Genomic DNA, 12,325 nt, shown 5'->3' on the forward strand with positions numbered 1-12,325 from the left:
TCACGGAATTTTCACTCCTGTCCCACCAGCTATGCAAGTAGCAGTTCTGTTGTTATAAAAAATGAAAATCTCAACAGTTCTATTTTACCAATAAGGACTCAGGAGCCAGATGCTGGGTGAAAACTTGCTAGCTCAGAGAGGTGGAGGAAGCACCCAGCTGACCTTCCTTCTCAGCTCAGGTCCAGATGGAAAAACCCAAAAGGCTCACCAGCTCAGCGACAGCCTAGGAGGAAAAGGCCAGAAAACCCAAAGCCAAAGGCTTGCTAGCTCAAAGCCCAAAAGGCCCAAAAAGCCAGAGAGCTAAAGAGCTAAAGCTGAAGAGCTAAAAGCCCCAAAGCTCCTTCTTCTTCATGCTGTCTTAAATACACCTTAACTCAATGTCCCTCCTACTCTTTAATCCCTGTCAGCTGGTTTCTTGCTCTGCTTCTTGACTGAGGGTTAACTTAATAAATCCTATGTGCATCAAGCTCTTGGATGAAAGGTGTGTGCTAGGGTTGGCCGAACCACACCATAATCACCTATTTACAATAAACAGAAAGTTCTTGGATTAAAGGTGTGTGACAGGGCTCAACCACACCAAACAAAAAACAGAGTTTTTAAGTTCACAATTTTGGGAGTTCACAATGGAATCAAATATCCTACCACACAATAGTGCTGTCTCCACTCCCTAGAAGACAGGCTCCACGCAGTCATTCTTTGTAACGGCCACCTGGAAGATTACTCCACTGCCTTTGAAACGCTGCTATTGTTGGCATCTACAATGGCAGCTAAAGAAATGAGACTTTCATGTAACCCACACTGGTAATTGTATGCACCTGTTTACTTTGCTCTGGCTCTGATATCCAGGAAACAGCAGACCAGCTGGCCATTTCCCCCAGGAGCCACTGGGGATGCTCTCCTGGTTGACTTTGGCCTTGCCTCGTGGTCAGGTTACCAACATGCTTTGGATTAGCCCAGAGATATCAGCCACCATGCACAGCTGACTATATTTTGCTATTTGACTTACAGAAGCTATTTTCTTTTTGCCTGAGAGAGGTTTAAGGGGAAAGTTACCTTAGAAAGAAAAGAGATGGCCTTAGAGACCAGAGCTTCCTAATTGAATTCCAGCTTTTAGGCCAGCAGCTGGTTGACCCTGTTAGTCTATCTGCTACACAGTGATGGAAGACCAAGGGGTCATCAGGATGGTTCAGCAGGTGAAAACGCTAAGTGCTCAAGCCTGATGACTACAGTTTGATCCCTGGAACGTGAAATGGCTGGATGTAGCCACATATCTATAACCACAGCACCCCTAACCTGAGATGGGCAGTAAAGACAAGAAAATAGTCAGAAAGCTTCTGGACCAGATAGCTGAAGTTTGAAGAAGAGACCCTGCCTCAGCAAGGAGGAAGGCAAGAACCTACTCCTGAAAGTTGTCTTCTAACCTTCACATAAGCCCACACTCATCTCTCTCTCTCTCTCTCTCTCTCTCTCACACACACACACACACACACACACACACAAATAAATAAACAAATAATTTTTAAAAATATGGAACGCTTCACGAATTTGCATGCCATCCTTATTGTAAGGGCCATGCTAATCTTCTCTGTATTGTTCCAATTTCAGTATATGAGCTGCCGAAGCGAGCACTGAAAAAATAAAATTTAACAAGGGTTAAACCTTAGTCACCACAATCTTACCAGGAAGCAACTGTATGTGTGGTATTTTACTGTGTCCCACGCTCACAAATGGAAAGGAGTTTCTGTGGATTTCTGATGGTAGATAGACAGATATAAGTAGACTAGACAGGCAGATAGACAGACAAGCTGGGAACCGAACCCAGACACATGTGTGCATGTTTGTATGTGTGTGTTTGTGTATAAGCATGCATATGTAGTGATACCTCCAACCAAACCCACAGCCTCACACGTGCGAGGCTGTGCTCCATCCCTGAGCTACAACCTCAGTCTATTTCCCAACTTTTCTATGAAAATAATGCTTTATTACTGTATCCCACTCTCAAAGTGTGGCAAATGAGACCAAAAAGAAAATAATAATAATAATAATAAAGAAGACATTCACTTGTAGCTCAAGCTATCCTGAGACCCGCTAAGTCAAGGTTGGCTTTGAACTCTGCTCCTCCTTTCTCTACCTCTCCAGAGATGGAATTAAATGCTCAGGCCACCATGCCTGGTTAGTGTGGCGAACTCAGGGCTTTTATATTTGAGGTAAACACTCTACCAACTGAGCTACATCACAGATCTAATGATGTCTAATGATGCAGTCTTAGTGCTGATGGGTGATTCCTGCCATTTCCCATCTCCCATCTACTTATCACACCAGGCCTTGCTTGGCTTTGACTCTCTCTGTGCCTATTTTCCAGAATTTCCAGGGGAGTGTGGTCTCACATCATTGTGTTCTATTCATGGTCTTTTCTCTATGGGGTGCCAGGTCCAGTCCACACTACACCATGGCCGTCCCTGGAGAGTCTGCTGGTAGTCTCTATGGGCAGAATGAAAGGGCTATGAAAAAGGCCAGTCTTCTCTCTGCTCAGTGAGACATTTTGTCCCTCTGGTCCTGTGCTTGACAGAGTCTCGAAAAGCATCTTACATACACAGGTCTATCCCTGAGGCCAAGCCCAGTATTTCCGAAAAAAGCAGAAGCTGTCATCTGTCTGACCTCCCTTCTCTCCTCCGTCTCCAAGCATTCTGAGAGGGAAGAGTTTAACCTTTTCCTTCCCCTCAGGAGTGCATCAACACTAAGGTGTGCATCAACTCATGCCAGCTGCCTGGGCTGAGGAGGCCAGAGAGACTCTGGTCCAAGCTCAGCCTGGGCAACAGCTTTCATAAACACAGTCTCAGTTTGCCAGCTGATGTTGTTTTTTCATAGACAGTGAAGAAGTACTGCATGTGAAATGTTCCATGTTAAAAGGCACAAACCTAGTCAGGTATTGAGGTGCACGCCTTTAATCCCAGCACTTGGGCGTCAGCGGCAGGCAGGTCATCTCAGTGAGTTCCAGGCCAGCCTGTGTACAGAGTTCTAGGACAGCCAGGGCTACACAGAAAAACCCTGTGTCAACAAGACACAACACACACACACACACACACACACTAATCCCAACAACAACAACAAAGGAACAGACCAGAACTCTCCAGAAGCAGCTAAAGTCAAGAGCCCTCGGATAGGGATTTGGTTATCTTCAGGCGCATAGCTAGCACGCCTGGACACCTGTGCATGAGCTTTTCCTGTGGCTCCCTTCTTTAGCTAATTGTTTAAGATTCTCCCTGCTGATCTCCTATCTGCTCTGGTCTTTTATAGCTCTTGATAGGATCCCAGACCCCCCCAAGCCCCAACCCCTGGTATGTAAAACTTTCAGACAACTCAGGGTCTGTGACAACAAAGTGCCAAACTCGGCTCCCGAAAGGCTGAGCTGGCAGGAATAGCCTGGGTCTGGCTTCGTAGCTTTGTTTACTCCAGGTGGCTGGAGGAAACACGGTTCTGGAAAACTCGAAGAGGCTCTTCTGCCACACTCCTTAGGTGGGGCTGGCCGGAGACTTAGATAAACCTGGGTCCAGGCTCTCGGGTAACATTCACAGCATGACCCCAGGCTTCGCAAAAGGTTCTGGGGAGAAAACTTCCAGGGGGTCCTAGCTTAACGTTTTCATTTTAATACATTCTTTTCTCTGTATACCTCACCCATCCATCTGGTGCTGGAGATTGAATGAAGGCCGGTTATCATTATCATTTTCCCTCAGCCTCCCCAGTGCTGGAATTACAGGTGTGGGGCACTATATCCACCTCTTCAAACTGAAAAAAAGAAGGATATTCTGACCCATGCTACAATATGGACGGCTCTTCAGGACCATAAGCCAACTGAAGGGAAACCGGCCCCGAGAGACAAATCCTGCGTGATTCCACACCAATGACGCACCAGGGTGATCATCCTCCTGGAGACAGAAAATCGAATGATGGTTCCCAGGGAAACTGGGGGAGGGGGAGCTGGAAATGTCTCAGGGGACAGAGTGTCAATTTTGTAAAACAAAGGGAGTGTTGAATGAATGGTCACAGAACAAAGTGAAATCAGCGGATGCCCTGAGCCCACGTGGCTAAAATGTCAATGTTTAGATTGTATGATCTTCTCATTCTTACCACAGTTTTAAAATAACAAAATGAAAAACCAGTTTTTAACCAAAGATCTACCAAAGGAACCTGACACAAAGAAACAAACAAACAAAAAAAAAAAGTGTTCTTACAGGAATGTGAAAATTAAGCTTTTAATGACACAAATGGGTCATTGACCTCACCTTCACACACACACACACACACACACACACACGAGTCTTGTGTAGCCTAAGTTAGCCTTAAACTCACTATCTAGCTGAGGGTGAACTTGAATTACCAATCCCCCTGCCTCTACCTTCCTGAGTGTTAGAATTACAGGCATGCACCCACCACAGCTGGCCTCCAGGTTGAAACCATGGGCTTCGCGCATGCTAGACAAACACTTGACCAGCTGAGCTAAACCCACCCTTTCACCCTCTAGAGTCTACCCATAAATTTTCCCGGTTGCTTGTGGATGGAAAAAGTATAGGAGTCAGAGCCCTCCTGTTACGTGGTAGTCGAGTACCAAGGGTAAATGGCATAGCTTGTGGCATTTCAGATGGAGGTGTCCTTCTGGATCTTTTTCTTTCCTGGGACTTCTGGGAAAGCCAGTGGAGGGCATGGCATGTTCCACCATCTTTGCTGTCCACCTGTCCCTGATCCTCCTCACTGACTTTTCAGTGTGAAAATCCATCTTCTCTTAGCCTCGGGACCTTTCTTTTCTGCATCCTGCTCATCCCACAAGGTTGATCCAATTCCACCTTTCTTTACTGATCTTTCGCCATAAGTGTACACTCCAGCCAGCCAATAATCAACAACAGGACTTTGGAATTAGACAGCATTTGGGCACCAATTGTGACCTTGGCTCTGGATCTAAAGTTGTAAGTTCTTGCTGGCCAGCACGACGCTCCGCCCTCCCTAAACCTGTTTCTGTATCTACCAAACAGGCAGAAAATAGACACTCCATTTTGCAACAATTCATTCAGATAAAAAATATATTTATTTATTTAGCCCAGAACATAGTAGAAATTCAACTCATACTGCTTTTGGTCTTAGACAATAAATACTTTCAAGCCATGGGTAGAAAATTTGTATCCCTATAAATCCCTAGACATGGTGGATGAAGTTGAGAGAGACAGCTGATTTGCCTAGGGTTGCCACGCTTGGCAGGCGGTGTGGGGTCTGTAAGATCACTAAGCACCCTGCTCAGGGCCCTGCCTCTCTAGTTGTCTAATCTTTGATTTGCCACCTGGGAAATGAACAAAAATGTGAATGCTTTTTACCACCCAGCAAACCTTCCATGCCGAATCCAGTAGACACCTGAGAAATCTCCTCAGTTCTGTCTGGGTCTTCCTCCTTAGGGTGCCCAGACCAGGCCTCAGTATCCTGACAGCAGGTCTGTGATGTGCAACGCTGACCCAGGATCTGCCCGGTGAGGCAAACACTACCTACCTCCTTAAAAACCACCCCTACACATCTCTACATTCCCACTTCTACATTCCCATCAAGACCCTGAAACTCTAGCTGTGAAGGTCATTTCCAGCCTTCTTACTGGCGCCAGACTCCTGAGGCCCCAGAAGCAAACCCTTCAGGGACCTGAGCTCACCTGGCCTCCTTTCACCTGGACTGCCTGCTGGGCACTCTGTGCCTGGGAGTTGGAACTACTCAGGGGGCCCGGGCCCAGCTCTGAGCCATCCTGTGACCCTCCTCTCCCCGACAGCTATCACCTGCACTCTCCTGCTCCTACATGTATTGTTCGTGTGTTCATTCCATGAATTCTCTCCATTTTTTTTCCAACTTGTATTGAGCTTGCAAAAAATGATGCTAATGTTGACGGATGAAGACAATTAGCTTGGTCAAGGCTCCTAAGCTATGTATGCTAAGCCTCCTATTGCCTCTTGCCGTTTAAGAAGTTTGTAAGTGTTGGCATTGTTGTTGCTGCTATTGCGTCAGATATAGCTAGAGGAGATGTGCTGGGATCTGAGTAGTATTATGGTTTAAACGTGAAAGGCCTCCCACAGGCTCGTGGACTGAATACTTGGTTCCCAGCTGGTGGGCTCTTTGGAGAAGCTTTGAAACTTTAAAGTTGGAAGAGTGGGTAAGCAGGTGTACCCTTTTGTAGGTGATGCCTGGTCCCCATTCTTTTCCTTCGTGTCTGCTTTCTCCTCACAGTGACCTGAACTGCCTCCTCTTCCACATTCTCCTACCACCACTGACACCCTTCTCCATCATGAGACCCCAATCAGTAACACCAAGGGCCATGGACTGGAATCTCTGAAACCCCAAGCAAAAATAGTTTCCCTTTAGTAAATTTGTTCAAAGGTACTTTTGTCACAGCGATGTAAGAGTAACTAATACATATAACCAGTAAACGAATGGCAGAGCCACAGCGTTCTGCTCCAGAGCACACCCCTGTGCCTTCTCTATTCCACACTGCCTCTTAAATGGGCAGAAATAAAACCACAGGGAATGTATGACCTGGACACATCATGAACCAAGCAGCGGTGCCTCATGCATTTAATCCCAGCACTCAGAAGGCAGAGGCGGGCAGTTCTCCATGAGTTCGAGGCAAGCCTGGTCCACAGAGTGAGTTCCAGCACAGCCAGAAAGCTTCACAAATGAAGCCCTGTCTCAACCGCTCCCCCAAAGCAACATGAAATAAAAACCATAAAGCTTTCCCCCTGTCATACCCATCCCACTCCAAAGAACACAACCTCGGAAAAGACACAGGCTCTCTCGGTCTCGGCTTCTCCACGTCCTTCTTTTTTTAGAGACAGGGTCTCATGTAGCTTAGGCCTCAAATTAGCTATGTAATTACGGATGAGCTCGAACTCCTGTTATACTTCCTGAGTATATACCATCTTGCTATGTTCATTCGGCCCTGGGGAATCCGGAGTTTGTATAGGCTCGGCGAACACTTCGCCAGCTGAGCTGCGTCACCAGCCCCTCCTAGTCCCCATTTGTAACAGAAATAACCCTGCAGGTTTATTGTCAAGGTTAAACACAATAAGGAGACAAAGGGCCTGACCTAGTAAGTATGGAATGAATCATAGCTGCCTCTCTCAATCTTCAATGGGACTCGATTGGCCTTGGCAACAACAGTAAGGAACTTAATCTTGAAGTGGATGACACAGATTCCCATGTGATCCAGCACTGGTGTCCTGTGCAGAAAGCTGGTGGCAGAGTGAGGGAGCAGAGCAGCAGCCTGTGCTGGCTTGCTCTGGTGATCACGCTACGGTGCTGTGCAATTGGAGCGGTGGGCCACGGGGTGCTGTGGAAGGAATATGCGGTGGTTTGAATGAGAATGGCCTCCATAGACTCTTCTATTCGAATAGTCCGTACCTAGTTGATAGAATTGGTTGGGAAGGATCAGGAGGTATGGCCGTGTAGGAGGAGGCGTGACACTGCAGGTGGGCTTGGAGGTTTCAAAAGCCCATGTCATTGCCAGTAGCAAACTCCTCGCCTCCTCCTTTCAGATTCATGTGCAAGCTGGCAGCTGTTCCTACAGCCAACTCTCATGGCTTCTGTACTGGCCAGTCTTATGACAACTTGTCATACAGCTAGAGTTATATGAAAGGAGGAAAACTTAGGAGAAAATGCCTCCATAAGATTGGGCTGTAAGGCATTTTTTTAATTAGTTATTGATGGGGGAGGTCTCAGCTCACTGTGGGTGGTGCTACCCCTGGGCTGGTGGTCCTAGGTTTTATAAGAAAGCAAGCTGAACAAACCATGAAGAGCCAGCCAGTAAACAACACCCCTCCATGGCCTCTGCATCAGCTCCTGCCTCCAGGATGCTGCCCTGTTTGAGTTCCTGTCCTGACTTTCTTTGATGATGAACGGAGATATAGAAGTGTAAGCCAAATGAGCCCTTTCCTCCCCAACTTGTGTTTTGGTCATAGTGTTTCATCACAGCAATAAAAACCCTAACTATGATAGATTCTAACCCTCTGGAACTGTAACCCCAAATTTGATGCTTTGAAATTTGAAATTTGAAAGCACCAAATTTGATGCTTTCTTTTATAAATTGTCTTGCCAGTGGCCCTTTATCACAGCAATGGAAAATTCACTGGGCCTTCAAACACCTTGTTTTTTTCCAATCATTCATGTTCACCTGGACAGATATGAGGCTGAGATGACAATGTATTTATTGGCAGATATGTGCTCTCTGGATTTGCAGGTACAGGAAAGGAAGGTGGAAGGGAAGCAAAGGTCAGTGGAAACAGCAACAGAGCCAGGTCTCAATTTGTAATCAGTGGAATTTGTGCAGTTCTGACTCCTTCAAGAAGCTGAGCTTTTATCTAGGTCTCTAGAGTCACCCAATGCCCATGAAACCATCGGCACTACCAATGCAGGGTCAAACCTCTCCAATCCTCCACCATGCCCAGCTCAACATCCTACATGCTAAGGACAGCTAGCCCCTGTCAGTGGGTAGCTCAGGCTGCTCTCCCCATTACCCCATAGTGAATAATGACCAGCTTCAGGAGGCCAAGGTAGTCTTTAAGATAAAGCATGCTTTGCACACAGGTTGCCACAGGCCATTTTAAAAGCCAACGTTAGTTAGCATGTACCTACAATCCTAGCACTTAGGAGGCTGAGGCAGGAGATTGTCAATTTGGACCAGCCTGAGCTATATGGTGAAATCATATCCTAAACAAGCAAGCAAGTAAGCACACAAATACACTGTCTAGAACAGACTCTATCTTTGTGTGTATCTTTTTAAATAATCTATCTATCTATCTATCTATCTATCTATCTATCTATCTATCTATGTCATTTATTATTGGAGAACAGGACACATTTTGGTGTGTGTAGAGGTCAGAGGACAGCTTTGTTGAGTCAGTTCTATGGTTCCACCTTCTATATGAGATCCAATGATCAAATTCAAATATTCAGGCTTGAACAGCAAGTACCTTTACCCACTGAACCATCTCATCAGCTCCACATGTCTCTCTCTCTCTCTCTCTCTCTCTGTGTGTGTTTGTGTGTGTGTGTGTGTGTGTGTGTGTGTGTGTGTGTGTGTGTACAGGCAGTGTGTACACAGGGAAAAAGGGAGAGATTCACTCTATTTCCCTGGATGGCCCAGAAGTCGATAAGTGGACCAGGCTGGCCTTGAATTCAGATAGCCTAACATCTCTGCCTGAGTTTAAAGGAGTGTGTCACCATCCCTGACTATTATGTGATTTCTAAAGGACCCTCTAATGCATGAGAACCATTGTCTTCACTCTAGATTTGTCATTTTAACAAACTGAATGTTTCCAGTGCCAAACTAGAACACTGAAGTTGAAAACTTTCCATACCACAGGTGTCCATACCTCCCACACTGCATGAGCCCCCACCTCCCTCCCTCCCTCACACCCGCTTACCCATTCATGTTACCTGCTTCCTTCTCACATCTAACTTGATTAGCATGTAAGTCTCAAACTGAGCTCAATATTTTAGGCATAAGACCTAGAAATAAGAATTTCCAGGGAGAAGAAACAAATCCCAAACCCTCTGTAGTCATATATTTTTTTTACAAGGGGGAATATATATATATATATATATATGATACAAAAGAGTCCTTTCATCTCAACTCTATAAATGTTTAAAATAGGATCGGTGATAATTAATGCTTCCATAAGTAATGCTTAAGCAGTCATTACAATCAGCCTTTGTGTGCGCAAGTTGGCAGCCTGGACCACGGCATTTCAAAAGGGACTGTTTGGGGGTCATTTCGCACTGCCTCACTCCTGGCAATTCGTGAGTTGCTATAATTCAGCCAAGGAACATAGAGGGTTTCCCAGTCAAGTTCCATCCTGATTTTGATTATTGTTTATCTCCAGTCCCTGTCTGAATAGTCGTAGTAAAATAGAGGAAGTTTTAGTCCCGAATCCGAGGTCAGCTTGTAATGAACCATGGTTTCAATTGCAGAGACAGCTGCTCTTTTATAAGCAGGGTGAGTTCACCTACAGTTCAAGGGAACCCAGAACTAACTTAAAGAACAAGACCGCCTCTATTCGTTTCTTTATTTTTTTAAATATATTTTTGAAACATTTTGACATTTGAGTGGCTGCAGAATGTGGATTATTGACTAGACTCAACAGGAAAAAAATCCAATAAAGTAAAAAATAAGAGAGAGGGAAAGAAATACAGTATTCCTTGACCTGCCTTCCACCTCAAACTTATATAAAAGTTTAATTTGTATAGGGAAAACTCAAATAATAGACCCCACTTTCTTTTTAAAGACACATTGGATGTTTTCTCATTTTTTACACCAAACACCTTCAGAAAGTTTCAAAAATAAGGCTTAAAAAGTTGGAAAATGTACAGTGCAGAACAAAAAGAATGGGCTTTAGGTTAAAAGATGCTCTCTCCTCCCAACTGTGAATTGGACAGAAAATGAAGTATTTTCAGGCTTACATTTTGAGCAAATATACCGGGCGTTCAGCCAATGGTAGCAGGGACCAATTCTTTACGTCTGGATCTGAGGGAGCAGGGACCGCTCCTTTACATCTGGATCTGAGGGAGCTGTGCTGCATACCCAGCCCAGTCTAGACCTGCAGAAGGAATTACTCCCACAACCTGGAGGCCGAGTCACACAGCCTAGTGACCAAATACATCTCCTGTCAGGTAGAACCTTTCAGACCTGGCTGTTTTCATTATTTACCTTATCTTTTCAACTGTCTACCCTCCTTCTGTATGGGGTGTTGTTTTGAGACAAGTTTTCACAAAGCCCGGGCTGGTCTCAAACTGGCTATACAAGGGAGTATGACCATGAACTTCTGATCTTCCTGCCTCTGCTTTCCAAGTGCTGGGACCACGGATACACACCTCCACATTCTGCAGGCTTTATCTCTTAAAATTGAATGTTTGTGCTCCTCTGGCCCCAGCTGCTCCATTTCAAGAAAAACAGCTAGAATTGCTCATATGCAAAGTGGCATTATACACAAAGACCTGAATTGCAGCGCCCAGTGTAAACAATCTGTGCAGAAGATCAGTTAAAGAGCCCAGGACACCCCTGCTAGCAAGAGCCCACACATAGTGCATATGACTGTGGGCCAGACCGTGTTCTAAACGTTTTCAGTGTCTAAATGTACTTGATGTTTGTGTCTCTATATACATGGCAAAGGGACTTGACCCAGAGCTTGCTGAACAAACACAGACCTGTGGGGACAGCAACGGTGCTGTATGGGGGTAGAAAATGATGGAAGGAGCCCCTCTCGTTCAGGTAGACTTTTTGTCTTCTAAATTTGAAGGGGCAAGCTGTGAGGTTGACCATGACAGATTGACTCCAGACCAGACATTTTTCATGAGCAGGACTAAAGAGTCCTGGTCATCAACACAGTAGAGGCTACCCTGCCCAGCTTTTGGAGAGCTCTACAAAGCCTCCGATGCCTGTGAAGCAAACCGTGGGAACAATGGAGCACAGAGAATGCGGCCACTTTTGGAAATGCACAATTTTGTGTGTGTTTGTGGAACACACTGACAGTCTGGAAGAACATGCTGAAAACTGAGATCAATTTGAAGGAGACTTGCTTTTATATTTCTTCCTAATTTTGTAATAGAATTTTATTATGGACTATTTATCACCTACAAAAAGATATGGGCAACATCTGTGTAAGTTATGTAGTATAATTAAAAAGAAAATCAAGAATGCCAGTGCCTTTTCCTAACACATGCATAGGGCAAATGTCATGTTTGGAACCTTTCCTCATCCTGTCTCATCATTGATGCATGTGGCCTGTCCCCACAACAATCCTGACACTATCCCCCTTCTAAATTTTCTTAGAGTATCTTGTACCTTTTAAAGCTTTACTGAGATGTAAATTAACCTTACATCACGTAATCTTCCCATTTTAATTTTATAGCTCCATGGTTTTTAGAATGTTTGTACAGTTGTACAGTTCTTACCACAATCAAATTTAGACTCTTTCATCCTCACTCCAAAAAATGCTATGCCCAAAAGCAGTTACCCTTATATCCTCTTAATCTGCCTCCCACCCACCAAGGCAACCGGAAACCTATTTTCTGTCTTCATCAGTAATTTCATGTGTCAGGTGTGTCCAGCCTCTTGACATTGTGATACAACACTGTCATCTATAAAAGTTCACACTTGAGAATAACATATGCTATCAATCTGATACACATCCCCAACTGCCAAAATACTGCACAATTATTTTGAGTAACTTTATGACCTTGTGTTGGGTCACATTATAGCTACCTTCAGCAGAATATTAACAATACATGTAATGACAGTACCTGGTCA

At 44.9% G+C, this 12,325-nt stretch overlaps 1 non-coding gene across 1 annotated transcript; it reads right to left on the reverse strand.

Annotated features, from left to right (window-relative positions):
- Positions 1–1,521: 1,521 nt before the first annotated feature.
- LOC129682030 (U6 spliceosomal RNA) lies at positions 1,522–1,629 on the reverse strand. Its single transcript, XR_008720905.1, has one exon. It is a non-coding gene; the product is annotated as a U6 spliceosomal RNA (small nuclear RNA).
- Between the last annotated feature and the right edge of the window lie 10,696 nt (positions 1,630–12,325).

This window comes from Psammomys obesus, unplaced genomic scaffold, assembly GCF_907164565.1.
Source record: "Psammomys obesus unplaced genomic scaffold, mPsaObe1.curated_primary_1811, whole genome shotgun sequence".
In the NCBI taxonomy this organism is placed as follows: domain Eukaryota; kingdom Metazoa; phylum Chordata; class Mammalia; order Rodentia; family Muridae; genus Psammomys; species Psammomys obesus.